Raw genomic sequence first — 18,542 nt, 5'->3', positions numbered from 1 at the left:
TTTCTCTCTTACAGCTGCATCTCCATTGTGTATATGTACCACTGCTTTTTTATCCATTCGTCTACTGATGGACATTTGGGCTGTTTCCATATCTTAGTTATTGTAAATAGTGCTGCTACGAACATGGGAGTACATATATTCTTTCTGATTGGTGTTTCAAGCTCCTTAGGGTATATTCCTAGAATTGGGATCACTGGCTCAAATGGCAGTTCAATTTTTAATTTTTTGAGGCAACACCATATTGTTTTCCATAGTGGCTGCACTAGTCTGCATTCTCACCAGCAGTGTACTACAGTCCCCTTTTCTCCACACCCTCACCAACACTTGTTTGATGATTTGTTGATGGCAGCCATTCTGACAGGTGTGAGGTGATACCTCATGGTTGTTTTAATTTGCATCTCTCTGATGATTAGTGATGTTCAGCATTTCTTCATATGTCTCTTAGCCATTTGTATGTCCTGTTTGGAGAGGTGTCTATTCAGCTCCTCTGCCCATTTTTTAATTGGGTTATTTGTCTTTCTTTTGTGGAATTGTATGAGCACTCTATATATTTTGGAAATTAACCCCTTATCTGATGTATCCTTGGCAATGATGCTCTCCCATACAGTGGGTTGCATTTCCATTTTGATGATTGGATCTTTTGCTGTGCACAAGCTTTTGAGTTTGATGTAGTCATATGTGTTCATTTTCTCCTTTGTTTCTGTTGCCTTAGGAGATGTATCAATGAACATTCTGCTGCGAATGATGTCTGAAATTTTGTTGCCTACATTTTCTTCTGGAATTTTTATGGATTCATGAGTCACATTTAAGTCTTTTATTCATTTTGAGTTTATTCTTGTATATGGTGTAAGTTGATGGTTTAGTTTCATTTGTGTGCATGTAGCTGTCCAATTTTCCCAACACAATTTATTAAAGAGGCTGTCTTTACTCCATTGTAAACTCTTGCCTTCTTTGTCAAATGTTAATTGAGCATAATGTCTTGGGTCCATTTCTGGGTTCTCTATTCTGTTCCACTGGTCCATATGCCTGTTCTTGTGCCAGTACCAGGCTGTTTTGATTACTGTAGCTTTGTAGTATAACCTGATAGCTGGTACTGTGATCCCACCTACTTTGTCCTTCTTTTTCAAGATTACTGTGGCTATTCGGGGTCTGTTTTGGTTCCATATGAACTTTTTTTTTTTTTTAGGTGTTTTAGGACTTTAATGTCCTTCATGTATTCAACACGCAACACTGACAAAGGATAAACAACAGGGCAAAGACCCTGGCAAGGAGCTTCCAGCACTCACAGCGTCACCCTCGTCAAACACGATTAATGAACACAGTCAAGTGAACAAACAATAAGGGAGTTTAACAGAGACTTTTTAGTTTCACGGCATAACTGAAAAATAAACAGCCAATCAACCAACCTTCTCTTCCATTTACCGAAAGGAAAATAAAAGTGAATTGGAGAGCTTTGAAATCTTGGGAAGCAGCCTCCAAAAGGAGGGGAGACGGGGAGACAAAACTGTTGGACCTATGTTAGAACGCAGAAGGCCAAGGACTCTACAAATTCCCAAAGTCTCTACACATTTCACTGAGAACCGCATTATTAGAAATAAAAATGTATAGAGATAGAATCTATTTGGTATTATAAATAGGCCTTGCTATATAAACATATGGTATGTCACATTTATCTCTATGAGAATAAGAGTATAAAGATCTCCAAATGGCTCTTTAGCCCAGAACCCTAAATACTCACAGGATCAAGGTTGACTTGAATTAACAGCTGTGGAACCCAGGGACCCCCACTGCTGTCATTTTGATAAGGACCAAGATTCAGCACCTAGCAGACCCCACAGACCCTACCCACCCTCAATGCTATGAGTCTGTGTCTCCAGAAACATCAACTGCACTTTGTGTAAGTCCACAGGCAAGTCTGAATACTGAGATCTAGCTAGAAATAGTAGCAGCAAAAACAACATAAGGGAGAACCATTAGAAAAGCTAAAGGGAGATTTTTTAAAACGCTTCCAGTTCAAGTCTAAATTAAGGTGTCTATTAAGTCCCACCAGCTTTGCAGAGCTGTGGATATTTTGCCATTCTTTTAAGAAAAAAAAAAAAAAGTATCTATAATAAGCATGTTCCTTTGAGAAAAATACTATGGCTAAGTTTTTGAAGCCATTAAGTTACTTTAAATTTTGGACATTGTCCAAGGGTATAGTATATATGTGTATGTTGGTTAGGATGTGTTCACAGCTGATGCATCTCCAAAAATTTCATGAAGGCTGCCAGCTCCTTAACATCCTCGATCGTGATGGCATTGTACAGAGAGGCCCAGATGACTCCTGCAGACCTGTGCCCTTTCAAGGAGATCATATGGAGCTCAAGGGCTTTATCGAGAAATCTTTTCTCTAAGGCATCATCTCCTTTGGCGCTGCCAATGCGGAATGGAATATTCATCTTGCTTCTGCTCTGGGGCTCCACTGGGCATACGTAGAACCCTTGAGAATTATCGATGATATCATAAATCATCTGAGATTTGATGGAGCTGAGCTTCGCCATGGCTGCTGCGCCGCCGTTGTTCTTAATCCACTCCAGGACCAAGCCCATGACGTAGACACTGAAGGTGTGTCCTACAAGGAGTTGTTTCCAGCCTGCGCTTTGTACTCCAGGACCAAGGGGCACTCTCGGAGGGCGAACCCCAGCAGGTCATTGCGGACAATCACCACCGTGACCCCTGCAGAGCCAACATTCTTCATCGCACCAGCAAAAATCACCCCAAACTTGGAAACATCCACTGGCCTGGATGGGAAGTTTGAGGACATGTCGCAAACCAGCACTGCTCCCTTGACGTCAGGGATATAGTCAAACTCCACGCCCTGCACAGTCTCGTTGGCACAGTAATACACATGGGAGGCCTCTGGGCTGAGCGTCCACGTGCTTGGGTCTACAATTTTTGTATAACTCCCAAGTTTAGGGTGGACATGTTCATAGTCTTGGCTTCTTCTGAGGCTTTAGCTGACCAAGTTCCTGTCACCAGAGAGTCAGCACACCTTCCTGCTTTCAGCCCAATCAGATTTAAGGGGACAGCACTGAACTGGCCAGACCCACCTCCTTGCATAAATATCACCTTGTAGTTTTCTGGAACAGCTAGTAATTCCCGCACAAGATTCTCTGTTTTGTTAAGAATTTTAGCAAAATCTTACGACCTGTGGCTCATTTCAAGAACACTAATCCCAATGCCTTTGTAGTCTAATAGTTCTTTTTGTATCTCTAACAATACCGAGTGCGACAGCTTGGCCCCTGGGCAGAAATTGACCACTTGCCTCGTGGTGTCCACGGTGCTGCAGTGGGAGACAAGTCAGCCAGAGAAACTAGACACACGGGCTGCACGACTGTCCCATATGAACTTTTGAAGTATTTGTTCTAGTTCTGAAGTATGCCGTTGATATTTTGATGGAGATTGCATTGAATCTATAGATTGCTTTGGGTGGTATGGACATTTTAATGATTTTAATTCTTCCAATCCATGAACAAGGTATGTGCTTCCACTTTTTTATATCTTCCTCTATTTCTTTTTTCAATGACCTGTAGTTTTCTGTGAATAGGTCCTTTGTTTCTTTGGTAAACTTACTCTTAGGTATTTTAATTTTTTTGCTGCCATGGTAAATGGGATTGTTTTTTTAGTTTCTCTTTCTGTGAGTTCATCATAGGTGTATAAGAATGCCGTCGATGTCTTTACGTTAGTTTTGTATCTTGTTACTTTTCCAAATTCATTTATTAAGTCTAATAAATTTTTGATGGAGTCTTTGGGGTTTTCTACATATAGTATCATGTCATCTGCGAATAATGACAGTTTCACTTCCTCCTTTCCAATTTGGATCCCTTTTATTTTTTCTTCCTGTCTGATTGCTGTGGCTAAGACTTCCAGTACTATCTTAAATAAGAGTGGCGAAAGTGGGCATCTTTGTCTTGTTCCTGTTCTTAAGAGAATGCTTTTAATTTTTGCCCATTGAGTATGATGTTGGCTGTAGGTCTTTCATATATGGCCTTTCTTATGTCGCGATATGATCACTCTATTCCCACATTGATGAGCGTTTTAATCAGAAATTGGTGCTGAATTTTGTTGAATGCTTTTCAACATCTATTGATATGAACATGTGGTTTTTATTCATTTTGTTTATGTGGTGTATCACATTTATTGATTTGTGAATATTGTACCAGACTTGCATCCCTGGGGTAAATCCCTCTTGGTCATCATGAATAATTTTTTTGATGTATTGCTGGATTTGATTCGCTAGTATTTTCTTCAGGATTTAGGCATCTATATTCACCAAGGATATTGTCCTGTAGTTTTCTTTCTTTGTAGTGTCTTTTTCTGGTTTTGGAATTAGAATTATGCTGGCCTCATAAAACAAGTTTGGAAGTCTTCCTTCTTCTTGAATTTTTTGAAATAGTTTGAGGAGAATGGGTGTTAGTTATTTTTTGAAAGTTTGGTAAAACTCCCCAGTAAAGCCATCCGGGCCTGGGCTTTTGTTTGCTGGGAGAGTCTTGATTACCTCTTCAATTTCCTTAGTTGTTATTGGTCTGTTCAAGTTTTCTATCTCTTCCTGGTCCAGTTTTGGGAGACTATGTGTTTCTAGAAATTTGTCCATTTCTCTTAGATTGTCAAATTTGTTGCCGTATAATTGTTCATAGTGGTTGTTAATGATCTTTTGTATGTCTGTGGTGTCAGTTGTTACTTCTCCTCTTTCATTTCTGATTTTGTGTATTTGGGTCTCTCTTTGTTTCTTGGTGAGTCTAGCTAACGGTCCATCAATCTTGTTTATCTTTTTGAAAAACCAGCTCTTTGTTTCATTGATCCTTTGAATTGTTTTTTTGGTCTCTATGTCATTTATTTCTGCTCTGATCTTTACTATGTCCTTCCTTCTACTTGCTCTGGGGTTTTCTTTCTTATTCTTTAACTTGAGAGGTTAGATAGTCTATTAGAAATTTTTCTTGCTTCTTTAGGTAGGCCTGTAGTGCTATGAACTTCCCTCTCAGAACTGCTTTTGCTGTATCCCATAGATTTTGTGTTGTTGAGTGTTCATTTTCATGGTTTCCAGGAAGTTTTTCATTTCTTCCCTGATCGCCTCGGTAACCCATTTATTGTTTAATAACACGCTATTTAGCTTCCATGTGTTCAAATGTCTTTGAATGTTCTTGTTGCAATTGATTTCTAGTTGCATGCCATTGTGATCTGAGAAGATGCTTGATATGATTTCAATCTTCTTGAACTTGTAGAGATTTAGTTTGTGTCCTATCATGTAGTCTATATTTGAGAATGTCCCATGTGCACTTGAGAAGAATATGAATTCTGCAGTGGGGTGTAATTCTCTGTAGATATCCATTAAATCCATTTGGTCTAGTGCTTCATTTAGAGTCTCTGTTTTCTTGCTATTTTTTTTTTCTAGAGGATCTATCCAGTGATGTCAGCAGGGTGTTGAAATCCCTTGCTATGATTGTATTGTTGTCGATTTCTCCTTGGAAGTCCTCCAGAAGATTTTTAATATATTTTGGTGCTCCTATATTGGGTGCATATATGTTTACCAAGGTTATATCTTCCTGATAGATATAGATTCTTTCAATATTATGTAGTGGCCTTCTTTGTCTCTAGTTATGGCCTTCATTTTGAAATCTACTTTATCAGATATGAGTATTGTTACCCGAGTTTTTTTTTTTCTTTCCGTTTGCTTGAAAGATTTTTTTCTATCTCTTCACTTTCAACCTATGTGAGTCTTTTGTTGTGAGGTGGTTTTCTCGTCAACAACATATAGACGAGTCATGCTTTCTTATCCAATCAGCCACTCTGCATCTTTTTGTCGTAGCATTCAGTCCATTTACATTTAAGGTGATGAAGGTGATGATTGATATGTATTATTTATTGCCATTTTTGTTTAGTGTGGTTCTATTTTTCTTCCTATTTCTTCTACTAATTACAACAGTCCTTTTAGCATATCTTGCAGAGCTGATTTGGTGTTAATATATTCCCTTAGCCTTTTTTTTTTTGGTCTGGAAAGCTCTTTATTTGACCTTCTATTTTGAATGATAGCCTTGCTGGATAGAGTAGTGTTGGATTCAGATCCTTGTTTTTCATGACCTTGATTACTTCATGCCACTCCCTTCTGGCCTGTAGTGTTTCTGTTGAGAAGTCAGCTAAGAGCCTTATGGGTTTTTTTTTTTTTTTTTTTTTTTGGAGGTAACTTGTTGCTTATCTTTTGCTGTGTTTAGGATTCTCTCTTTGTCTTTAATTTTTGGCATTTTTAATTACTATGTGCCTTTGTGTTGGCCTGTTTGGGTTCTTCTTACTTGGGGCTCTCTGTGCTTCTTAAACTTGATTGCCTTCTTCCTTCACCAAGTTAGAACAGTTTTCTGTCACTATTTCTCAAATATATTCTCTAACCCTTGCCCATTTTCTTCTTCTTCCGGGACTCCTATGATGCTAATGTTATTACGTTTCCAATTGTGCCACAATTCTCTTAAGCTGCCTTCCTGTTTTTTTTTTTTTTTTTTTTATTCTCACCCGAGGACATTTTTCCATTTTTTGTTCAGATAGAGTGGGAGGGAGACAGAGGAAGAGAGAGAGAGAGAAACATCGATGTGAAGGGACACATCGAGTGGCTGCCACCCGCACAACCAACCAGGGCGAGGGACAAACTGCAACCGAGGTACGTTCCCTTAGTGGGAACCGAACCCGGGTCTCTCTGGACCGCAGGCCGACGTTCCAACCACCGAGCCAAACCGGCCAGGGCGCTTCCTGTTTTTTAATTCTTTTTTCCGTTTGGGTTTGTGATTGGTTGATCTTTTCTACCCTGTCTTTTAATTCACTGATCCGGTTCTCAGCTTCCTTTACTCTGCTGGTTAGTCTTTCCAATGTGTTCTTAGTTTGTGCTATGTCATTCTTTATTTCCACTTGTTTGGTTTTCAATGTTTCTTTGTCTTTAATCATGGTGCTGATGTCCTTACTCATGCTGTTGAGCTTCCTCAAGTTCATGACTCGTAACTCTACCTCTGATAATTTGCTTAGCTGCATTTTATTTATCTCATCTTCGATAGAGTTCTCATGTTCTTTCATTTGGGATCTGTTTCTTTGTTTCACCACTTTGGCTATCTGAGTGGGTTTTGGAGCCTGCCAAGTTTTCCCTGTGGGTGTTGGTGTTCTGCTGTTTTGTGGCTCCCTCTACTGCGTTAGGATGAGCCTGGGTGGGCCCACGTTAAACACCACTGTCAAGTCTTACTTTCCTGGGTAGTTTGCAATCCCAGGAAAGGTTCTGTTATCCTCTAGTTTTTTCCTGGTGGCCAGTAGTCTCTGTTACTCAGTGCCTTGGAATGTAGCCCTGGTGTTCTGCATAAGAGGATTTTCAGAGGGTGGGATTGATGCTAGTTATTAATGAGCCTCAATTTGCATTTCTTTGCCTCACCTGGGAAAGGCTGAATCTCCGAGGTGGGAGGCTGCTGCTTTTCCCCACAGCTCTGGGAAGGAGCACACTGGCCACTGTCCTTTGTGGCCGCAACTCAGCCAAAACTCTGAGTGCCCTCCAAATCCTGGGTGTCCCCACAGATTTCCAGCTCAGTCTGCCCTTTATCTGGCGTAGCCCCCACGTGAGTAACTGTGGCTATTTTAGCGCTCTGTTCTGGTTCTCCGGGCTGTGTAGCAGGCTTGGTCTTTATTCCCCAAGGGTGCTGGTCACAGCTAAGACTGCTGCTGTCCGTGGGTTCCCAGCCCGCCACCCTCTCACGCCTCCACAGATCCTACCAGTGTCCCTGGTTATATGGTCCTGTCCTGCTGCTTTTCTGTTGCTTTTATATGTGTATTTGTCTTTATTTTAGTTGTAATTCCCATTTGGTCCTGTGAGATTGTCCATGTAGCTTCTATTCATTCCACCTCCATTTTCACATCCTCTATGCCTATCTTGTGCACAGTTGGGTTGCACAGGCCTTTCTGGTGCCCCTGCACCCCACGGGTCCCACGGGTCCCGCGGGTAACTAGATCGCACAGTCCCTTTGGGGATCCAGCTCTATGCCTATGTTATGGGCTGCTGGGTCGCACAGGTCTCTCTGGTGCCCCACACCCTGCAGTTCTCGTGGGCAGGCAGCTGGATCGCACCAGTCTCTTTTGGGCTCCGGCTTCCCACCGCTCTTTTGAGCTGCTGGACCTCACAGGCCTCTGTGGAGCCCCAGGTCCCGCTGCTGGTGGCTGGGGAGTGCTGCTGCCCCGTGGGGCTGAACTTCTACTGAGCTTTTGCTGTAGTTTTTTGGGATGGGCCTCAGCTGCTGGTCTGTGCTTCTGTTGCCTGGGGATGGATGTCTGCTCCCCAGCCTCTGTTGCTGGGTATATATCTTGACTCTGATAGGGCTGCTACTATGGGGGATGGTGCTGGGCTCCAGGCTGTCTGCAACTTCAGTGACTAGCACCTTGTTAGCTCCACTACTGTGCACTGGTCTGTGTTGACACAGAGTGTCCACTGGTCTGATGGTGCCAGGTGCGCTGGTGGGCTCAGGTTGCTGGGCCCTAGCCGCTCCAACTGCCTCCTCCCAGGGAAGACCCGGGATCTTCCAAAATGGTGGGACCTCCCTGCGGTGCAGGGAGAAGCACCCTGAAGGGCCGCTTACCGCGGTAGCCGGCTGCTCCGTCCACAGCACAGGGACCTTCTGCTCTGCGGCTCTGCACTGCCCGGGTTTGGTCGTCCACCTTCATGTCCACTCACACACTTGCTCACTCTCTCACATCCACCTTCATGTCCACTCACACTCTCTCACACACTAGCTCACTCTCTCACATGCTCACCCTCCCTCCGGTCCTGCCTGCTGCCATCTTCCTTATTTCAGAACTTTCTTTTTCTAAAATGGCAGTGTACTTTTTTTGTCACAAGGAGCAGGCTTCCATCAGTGTACCTTTGCATTAGTTTCATATAACACAACAGTCCCACCACCCACCACCCACCACCCACTATTAACACTCACCCCCTCCACTGGCACGCCCACCCTCCATCACCATCGCCGTCCCACCATCTCAAATAGCACTGCATAGTAAGTCAACACTATGTGCCAGGAACCACTGTTTTGTTGAATTGCCTCTGCAGATTTTGATACAGATTAGTGGTTCTCAATTAGAAATATACTGATGGATCTTCGCTCAGCTCAGAAGTACTGAATTGGAAGTTCTTGAATGAGGGCTTGGATGAGCCCTGCCTAAGCTAATGTCTTTCCTTTACATTTCTAGAAAGTCCAAAGAACCACACCTAAGCTCTCCCCTGGTGCTTCTTTTACCTTAATTTCTTTCTTTGTTTCACTATCCCCAGCCTTAATAAACATACTCTCAGAGCCATCTGGACTTGTGTCATGAAATCTTTTCTGCACGACATCAAGAACCCATACACCACTGGCTGGCCTGAGGCAGACCTGCTCTAGGCCCAGACCCATCCCCTTGTTCCTGAAGAACAGTCTCCAGGCTGGGAAACTTATCAGGAATAAAATTGTTCTCCAAGACCATATTAAGAGCTTGCATTGATCAGGTCTCTTTTGCATTTTTCTCTTTTGTAGTATATTTGAATACCTAATATGTTCCAGGCTCAGAGAGCCTAAAGGAAAATTCATAGATAAGAAATGAAAATCTATGTTGAGTGATCAATTAGTCCTGAAGACATCCTTGAGAATGGAGACTCCCTCTGACTTCTGAACCCCTTTTCCAGCTGTTTCCTTTCCTCATGCGGCTGCCAGTCTCTGAACCAAGAGGCAAGAGCCAGCTCTCTGGTCAAAGAGCCAAGGCCCCTGCTTATTCCTGGTTCTCCTGTTTCACCATGAAGACCTTGGCTTTGGAAGCATCTCTACTTTGGCTCTTGGCCATTATCTGCTGCGGTCACCCAAGGAGGCCAGTTCTGTCATTGCGGCCACCAGTCCGTGAGGGCCTGTCCTGGGGTTCATCCAAGCCACTGCTCCAGGAGGCAAACTGCAGATGGTTCTTCTATTTTTAGATCTTGGGATGTTGCCCATGAACGAGCCAGTGACCTGGAAGAGCCGACTCTCCCTGCAGTTTTTGCTTCTGACTCGTCTCCCTTCATCATTCTAGCAAAATGTCTCTGTCCAGGGAATGAATGTCCCTCCGACTAGGATGAAATGACCCAGAGTTAACTAAGCTGGATTTTGGTTTTGGGACACAAACCCTGACGTCCTAGGTACTTGCTAAGACTGTGTCTACTAAGACTGGTATTAGGAAGAACACATTGGACTGCTTGTTACATCAGGAGTCTCAAAAATTTTTCATCATGCTTTCTTATCAACAGAAGATGTTTGAGCACACACCCCAGTTTTTATCTATGCTTTTATTTATAAATTCTATACATGTACATTTTACTGCTGTAGTATATATGCTATAAAGCTTATAGAAAAAAAAGCAGTAAAGTATCCCATTTTTAACAGGAAGAATGGGATATTTGGAGACTGAGGTAGTTCTAAAGAGTTAGAAATTCTTGTATTCTTTTCCTGTACCAAATAGACCTTTGGGTACATCCCACTGTGGAAGGCACTGCTCTACATAGTGAAATGGGAAAATGTTATTTGGAGACATATGTTGAGCTGCAATGCTAACTATTGTTGATCTGAGGAATAATGTAAAGGTTTTTGTTGGTCAAAGTATTTCCTTTTTCAAAATATTTAGTAATATCTGAAAATTATCTGTTAAAGACGTGATTATTTTTGAGTTAAGCATTCCCTTCTCTCTGAGGTTTCTTAAAACACAAATCCTCCTAAAAGTTGAGAGGAGAAGCATGTTACACCTCCTGTCCTTTGGTTGATGCCTAAATCCTTGCTTTCCTTAGCATCCTGGATTCCTGGCACAGAGCCTGGCACACAGGAAGAGCTCAATGAATCTTGTTGAACAAGTGAATGAATGAGGAAAGAATACAGAATAGAAAGACCGAGAGGAGCAAGAAGGAGAAAGGTTACTGGGAGATAGAGTGAAGCTGAGTTTTCTCTTCTTCCTAATTTTGTTTGGGTTGAGAGCAGTCATTCAGCACAGTGGGACTCCTCCCAGCACAGGGCTTCTCTTGCTCTGAAATTCTATTTACCAAGATTGCTGGGGAGTTTGGGACCCACCAGGTTTGAAAGAGGTCCCAATCAGCTTAGCAGTGTTATGTTTAGATTCCTTTATTTCTTATATATCTGTTGTAGATTTTTGGTTTGTGGTTTCCATGTGCTTCATAGATATCAAGCTATGTTTATATGGTTCTATTTGATGGTCACTTAAGTTTGAACACATTTCAAAATCACTGCCATTTTTACTCACTCCTTCCATATTTATGTTTTTGTCATTTTGTGTGTGTGTGTGTGTGTGTGTCCCTTAATTTACTCTTGTGATTACACAAGATCGTTCTACTTTTGCCTTTTAACCTTTGTACCTGCTTTAGTGTTGGTTGATATACTGATTTCTTTTTGTTTGTTTGTTTGTTGTTTGTTTGTTTGTTTATCCTCACCTGAGGACATTTCTCCATTGATTTTTAGATAGAGTGGAAGGGTAGGAGAGGGAGGGAAAGAGAGAGGAACATCAATGTAAGAGAGACACATTGGTTGGTTGCCTTCCACATGACCTCAACCAACGCTGAGGATTGAACCTGCAATCCAGGTACGTGCCCTTGACCAGGAATCAAACCCACAACCCTTCTGTCCACAGGCCAATGCTCTAACCACTGAGCACAACTGGCCAGGGTTGATACACTGATTTTATTATGTGTTTGCCTTTGTCACTGAGATTTTTTTCTTTGTGATATTTTCTTATTTATACTTTTATTTCTTCCTCCACTTTTCCTTCTTATTTTTCTCATTCTTTTTCTTTTTCTCCTTCTTCTTCTTGTTCCTTTAACATTTCTTGTAATATTAGTTTGGTGGTGATGAATTGCTTTAGCTCTTCCTTGTCTGGGAGTTCTTTATCTGTCTTTTGATTCTAAATGATAGCTTTGTTTTGTAGGGTAATCTTGGTTGTAGGTCCTAACTTTCTATCACTGAATATTTTATGCCATCCCTTATGGCCTGCAAAGTTTCTGTTGAGAAATCAGCTGACAGTCTTACGGGAGCTCCCTTGTCAGTAACTAACTGCTTTTCTCTTACTACTTTTAATATTCTCTGTGTCTAATCTTTGACATTTTAATTATGATTTGTGTTGGCATGGGCCTCTTTGGATTTATCTTGTTTGAAATTCTCTGCTCTTCCTGGACTTGTATGTCTATTTTCTTCACCAGGTAAGGAGAGTATTCAGTCATTATTTTTTCAAATAGCTTTTCAATCCTTTAACTCTCTTCTTCTGGTACCCCCATGATATGAATGTAGTTACGCTTGATGTTGTCCCAGAGATCTCTTAAACAATCTTTATTTTGTTTGATTCTTTTTTCTGTTCATTGGATGTTTTCCACTACCTTGTCTTCAAAATCACTGAGTTGACCCTCTGCTTTATCAAATCTGCTGTTAATTCTAGATGATGCATTCTTCAGTTTAGCTATTGTATTCTTTATTTCTGACTGGTTCTTTTTTATTTCCCTTTTTTAAAATATTTTCTCTCTCTTTGTTAAAGTCTCACTGAAGTCATCTACTCTTCCCCTAAGTTCATTGAACATTCCTGTAATCAAAATGCAGTTTTGAACACTGCATTTGGTAGATTGCTTGCCTCTGTTTTGTTAAGTCTGTTTTCTGGAGTTTTGTCCTGTTCCTTTATTTGACATGTTTCTTTGTCTCCTCATTTTGACTGCCTCCTGTGTTTGTTTCCATGTGTTAAGTAAATTCACGACATCTTCCGGTCTTGGCAAAGTGAGCTTAACTAGCAGGTATTCTGTGAGACCCAGTGACACAGTCTCCCTGGTCACCTGTGCCAGGTGCTCCAGGTTGTCTCTTGTGTGGGTTGTGTGTGCCCTCCTGTTGTAGTTGAGCCTTGATGGCTATTGGCACATCTGTGGGCGGGATTGATTCTCAGGCTCGCTGGCTCTGAGGACAACAGCAAATAAGCTGTTGTGCCGGGGCTGACTTTATGGAGTGGAATTCAATTTAGCAGGTCTCTGGTGCCTGCTGTGTTCACTCTCTGGGCATGTTGTTTGTTGTGCAAATTGGATGGCGCTCTGGTGTTGCCAAGAGTTGGCCACTAGGTGTGTTAGTTCTGGGACCTCCTTTGAGGGGATCCAGTATGGTCCAAGGTCAGATGCTGCCTGTGCCCAGCCTGGGGCCACCTGATAGGAACTACTGATTGATCTGCAATTGGTACCTGCCTCTGCTGGACTTGGAAGTGGCTGGGAGTAGTTATTCTGTGAACCAAGGCAGATTGCCACTTGTGCTGAGCTAGGGGCTGCTTAGCAAGAGATACATGACATACCAAGACCAGACACTGGTTGTTTGGGGTTTGCTGACTTTGGAGAGATTTTAGGAAAGTCCATAGCAAAGACCCAACCCTGCTGTTTGTGAGGAACAGCCCTTGAAAGAGTTTTGGTTGTGTGTGAAGTTGGGTAGAGTCTCAGAGAATAACCAGGGTGGGGCAAATGCAGTGTTAGCCAGGCTACTGAAAACCCAGATTTAGGGCCCACCTGTGCCTGCAGGCTGGGTATGGGGAGGACTCAACAAAGGAACAAAGGCACCTGCTGGCACTTTAGTCTTGAAGAGAGCTACCCCTCCAGCCCTTGTCCTGAAGCCAGACAATTTAGTTCCTCCCAGCATGTCCCTGACACTTCTTGAGCTGTTGCTCTTTTGCCGGAGCTTAGGGTGAGTGTTTGTGAGTGAGTGAGTCTGTGCTTGGGGCATTTAAGAGGATGCCTGGGTCTGCAGAAGCCCTCTGTCTCACCCAGACCAAGTCCCTCCTGCTTTTCAGAGCCACCAGGGAACTCCTCTTCTTGGCACTGGTGCTCCAGGCTGGGGACCCCAGTGTGGGGCTGGGACCCCTTGCTCTTCAGGGGACCTCCACAGCTGAGATATCCCTCTGGATTTTTAACCACCACACATGGATGTGGAGACCAGCCTGTTTTGTGTCTCTGCCCCTCTTACCAGTCTGGATGCGGCTTCTTTGTACATCCGTAGTTATGGACTTCTGTTCAGCTGCTAGTCGTCAGGTGGTTCTCAGGGGTGGTTGTTCTATTAGTTGTAATTGTGATGTGGTAATAGAAGGAGGCAAGCACGGTGTTTACCTACTTTGCCATCTTGACCAAAAGTAACGGCTTGCACCAATTTTCTAGATTAATTTTAGTAAAAATAGAGCTCTCTATTCATCTTGATATCTTTTAAACAAACTTAAAAATTTTAATAGTCTGCCCGGCCGGTGTGGCTCAGTGGTTGAGCGTCGACCCATACACCAAGAGGTCGCCAGTTCAATTCCCAGTTAGGGCACATGCCCAGGTTGTGGGCCAAATCCCCAGTGGGGGCCATGCAGGGGGCGGCCAATTGATGTTCTCCCTCATTGATGTTTCTATCTCTCCCTCTCCCTTCCTCTCTCTCTAAAAAACCAATAAAGAAAAAATATTTAATAGCTTTACATTTATGTTCTTAGCATCATGTGCATTCTTTATTAGCTTATTTCCTAGATATGTTATAGATTTTGTTACTATTGTGAAGAATATCTTGTTTTCTCTTTTCTACATAGTTTTTAGAGGTCTGCAGAAGTTCTACTAATTTATGTAGATTGATCTTGTATCCAGACTCCTTTTCAAACTCTTCTTATATCTTACGGTTTGTCTTTGAATCTATTGGCACTCCTCATAGATGAGCATATAATTTGCAAATAATAGCAGTTTTATCACTTTCCTTCACTTCTTAAACTTGTTATTGTTGTTGCTGCTGTTATTATAAGTCTTGTGTAGCCTTAGCAAGGACACCAACAAATGATGATAGTAAACAATCTTTGTCCAATTTCTGAACTTCTTGTTAAGTATAATGTTTGCTGTACATTTTGAGTTTAGGTACTTTAGTAATTAGGGGAGTTTCTTTTTATTCTTATTTTGTCTGAGGATTTTTATTATAAATGTATGTAGAATTTTTTATCAAATTAAAAAAATTTCTTGAGAAATCATTTTGTTTTTCTCCTTTGATTTAGTGTGTAAATTATATTCAATTATTTCTGTTGTTAAATAATCTTTACATTACTGAGATAAACATTACTTAATTGTGGCATATTCCTTTTTTTATCTTGTTGAATTAGGTTGGCTTATATATTATTTACGATTTTGGAATCTATAAATGAAAATAATGCTTTTTCTTCTATTTTTAGTAGTGTTTGGAATTAATCAAATACTAATCTAATAGAATGAGTTGGGTAGCTTTTATTCTTTCTCCACTTTTTAAAGCAAATTGTTCTATATAGGAGTATCTTGATGTTTGAAATAGCATCTGTAAAAATACATGGTCTAAGGACTTTCCCTCCCTGAGAGATAGGTGTATGTGTCCTTTTTTATTGTTAATCACTTTGATCTTTTATTTGTTGTTAATTTGTTTACACTTTCTAATTTTTCTTGGGCCAGTTTTATATTTTATATCATTAAAAAATATCTTAATACATTTTAAATATATTTTATCTCGGTTGTTTTATTAGTGTATAGCTATTAAAATACTTTTTTATGATTAATTTGATTTCCATGTCTATAATTTTTTTTTTTATTTTTTTTTATTTTTTATTTTTTATCCTCACCCGAGGATATTTTTCCATTTTTTTGTACAGATAGAGTGGGAGGGAGAGAGAGGAAGGGAGAGAGAGAGAGAGAAACATCGACGTGAAGGGACACATCGAGTGGCTGCCACCCGCACGACCAACCAGGGCCGGGGACAAACTGCAACCGAAGTACGTGCCCTTAGCGGGAACCGAACCCGGGTCTCTCCGGACCGCAGGCCGACGCTCTAACCGCTGAGCCAAACTGGCCAGGGCTATAATTTTTTTTTAATTCTGAATTTTGTATAACTGCCTCTTTTTTCCACTTAATCAGTTTTTGGTGGAGGTTACTATGTCTTAGCAATCTTTTCAAACATCCAGCTTTTGCTGTCGTTATTCTTATCTATTCTGTGGCTGCTGTTGCTGCAATCCACTTGTTTATTAAACTCTGCCTTCGGTTTTGTGTTTGCTGTATTGTTCACTCTCTAAACTCAAGTTAAAAACCTTAGCTCATCTGTTTTCAATGGTTATTTTTTCTGATAAATGTGTTCGGAGTTAACATTTTTATTGTTAAGGTTGCTTTCATTGTGTCTCTTCAATTCTGGCATGTGCTTTTCTCATTATCATTAAATTCCAAGAATTTTTCTACTTTCCACTATATTTTCTCGTTAACCCAAGTAATATGCTAGTGTACAAGGCTTTAAAGCTATTTTATTTTTCAGACTTACAAGGCTTTAAACCTGTTTTATTAATAATTTATCATTTTAATCCATTGTGTTAAAATAATATGTATAATGTTGATTTTTGGTGACTGTACTGAGGTTCTCTTTGTGATCTGGGAAATGGTGAACTGTCTAAATGTTCTTTGAGCTTAATGTATTTAAATTGCTCAAAAATGTGCTTTCTTAACTTAGGGGTTGATGTTGTAAAGTTCTTCCCACTTCCCATATAATTATTATATCAAGTTTATGAATCCTGTCACTTGAGTATTCTCTATCATTGCTTATTATTTGCTTGTTCTCTGAGGTGGTTGCAAAAAAGTTTCTAGTTAAAACTTTTATATGCTTCTCTCTGTGGTTATCCTGTTGCATTTTATATCTCGAAGCCATGTTGTTAAGGATATATATATTCATAATTGTCATGTCTTTCTGATTTTCTTTTATGAAATATCCCTCATTCTTTGCCTTGAATTCAGTTTTGCTTGATACTAATTTTTCTCCCTAGTTTTATTTGGTTCAAAATTGTCTCATACATTTTCCATCCTTTTAGTTTTTACTTTTTGATTTTTACTTCTTGTTCACATTTTGTTTTAGAAATATTATTTTTACAAAACATATTGCTGAATATTGCATTTTTATAAAACCAGTCTGTGAGTCTCTGTGTTTGATTGATGTTTAATTGTGTACAAACTGTATTCATTTCCTATAACTGCCATAAAAAAAAAATACCACAAATTGGGTGGCTTAAAACAATAGAAATGCATTGTCTCACAGTTCTGGAGGCTCGAGGCCTGGCACGGAGGTGTGGGTAGGGACATGTTTCCTTTGAACCCTGTGGGGGGTCTTTCCTTGCCTCCGCGGGCTTCCGGTAGCTTGCTGGCCATCTTTGGCATTTCCGGATTGCAGCTGGACAGTTCCAGTCTCTCCCTGCGTTGTCACACGGCCTTGTCTGTGTGTCTTCGTATTCACGTGGCTGTCTTCTTACAGGAATGTTCATTATATTGGATGAGGCCCCCCTACTCCAGAATGACATCATCTTAATTTTGCTAGTTACATCTGCAACAAACTTATTTCTAAATAAGGTTACATTCTGAGGTATGGAAATTTAAAGCTTCAATATATCTTTTCTTGGAGGACACAATTCAATCCATGGCAGAAATTATGTAATTAATTTTATATCAGTATTTATTTTTAGCCATCTTATTTCTAATGTATACTTACTGTATTTTACTTTTCTTTCTTTCCTTTATCCCTTCCTTCTTTCATTGAATTGATTTTTGTTCTTTGCTGGTTCGAAAATCCTGAATTCTATTTTTATGTTCCTAGTAATTATATTTAACTTATTAAAAATCATATTTATGTTTATTTTTCTGATCGATTTCCTATCAATATTTATTCTCTATAAAAATATAATTATACTCTCACCTTCTACTGGTCTTGCTTTGAAACAATTATTTTTTAATCCATTGCTCACTAGTCATGTTGGTGTTGTTCAAAGTTTGGTTCCAGATGGTTATGAATGTTACTGATATTTTTTTCTATTTCTTTATCACTCTCTCTTTTTTTTTTATCCTCACCTGAGGACATTTTTGCATTTATCTTCAGATAGAGCAGGAGGGAGAGAGGGAGGAAAAGAGAGAGAGAAACATTGAAGTGAGAGAGACACATTGATTGAGTGGTTCACCCACATGACCCGAACCGGGGCTGGGGACAAACTGCAACCGAGGTCTGTGCCCTTAGCGGGAACCGAACTTGGGACTCTCTGGTCCGAGGTCCGACGCTCTAACTGCTGAGCCAAACCGGTCAGGACTATTTCTTTATCTCTTAATCTCTCCTTCTCTTTCTATACTTTTTTATACCAGAATTAATTTTCTTAAGTTATTTATCTATTCTTGTTTCATTTTTATCTCACAGCAGCCTCATGGAAGTATTTTTTTTTTCTAACTGGAATACATTCCCTAAGAGTGTTTACAAAAAGAGGTTTGTTATTTTGGTATTAATTTCCTTGGGCCTTCTATGTCTGAGATAATTTTTATGGCATATTTTAAAAAATTTTATTAATTTATTTTTGTTACAGATGTTTCTTCTTTTTCCCCCATTGACTCCTCCTCCCCAGCCCCCTCCCACTCCGTCCCCAGCTTTGTTGTCCATGGCCATTGGTTATGCGCACATGCATATAAGTTCTGTGGTTTACCTCCACCC

The 18,542-nt window shown here is 40.6% G+C and overlaps 1 pseudogene; it reads right to left on the bottom strand.

The window, feature by feature from the left end:
• Positions 1 to 2,228: 2,228 nt before the first annotated feature.
• LOC118627752 overlaps positions 2,229 to 18,542 on the bottom strand; it is a 107,195-nt pseudogene continuing 90,881 nt past the window's right edge.

This window comes from Molossus molossus, unplaced genomic scaffold (assembly GCF_014108415.1).
Source record: "Molossus molossus isolate mMolMol1 unplaced genomic scaffold, mMolMol1.p scaffold_m16_p_13, whole genome shotgun sequence".
Lineage (NCBI taxonomy): Eukaryota > Metazoa > Chordata > Mammalia > Chiroptera > Molossidae > Molossus > Molossus molossus.
The sequence above is the reverse complement of the archived record's forward strand: the minus strand, read 5'-3'. Positions and strand labels throughout refer to the sequence as shown.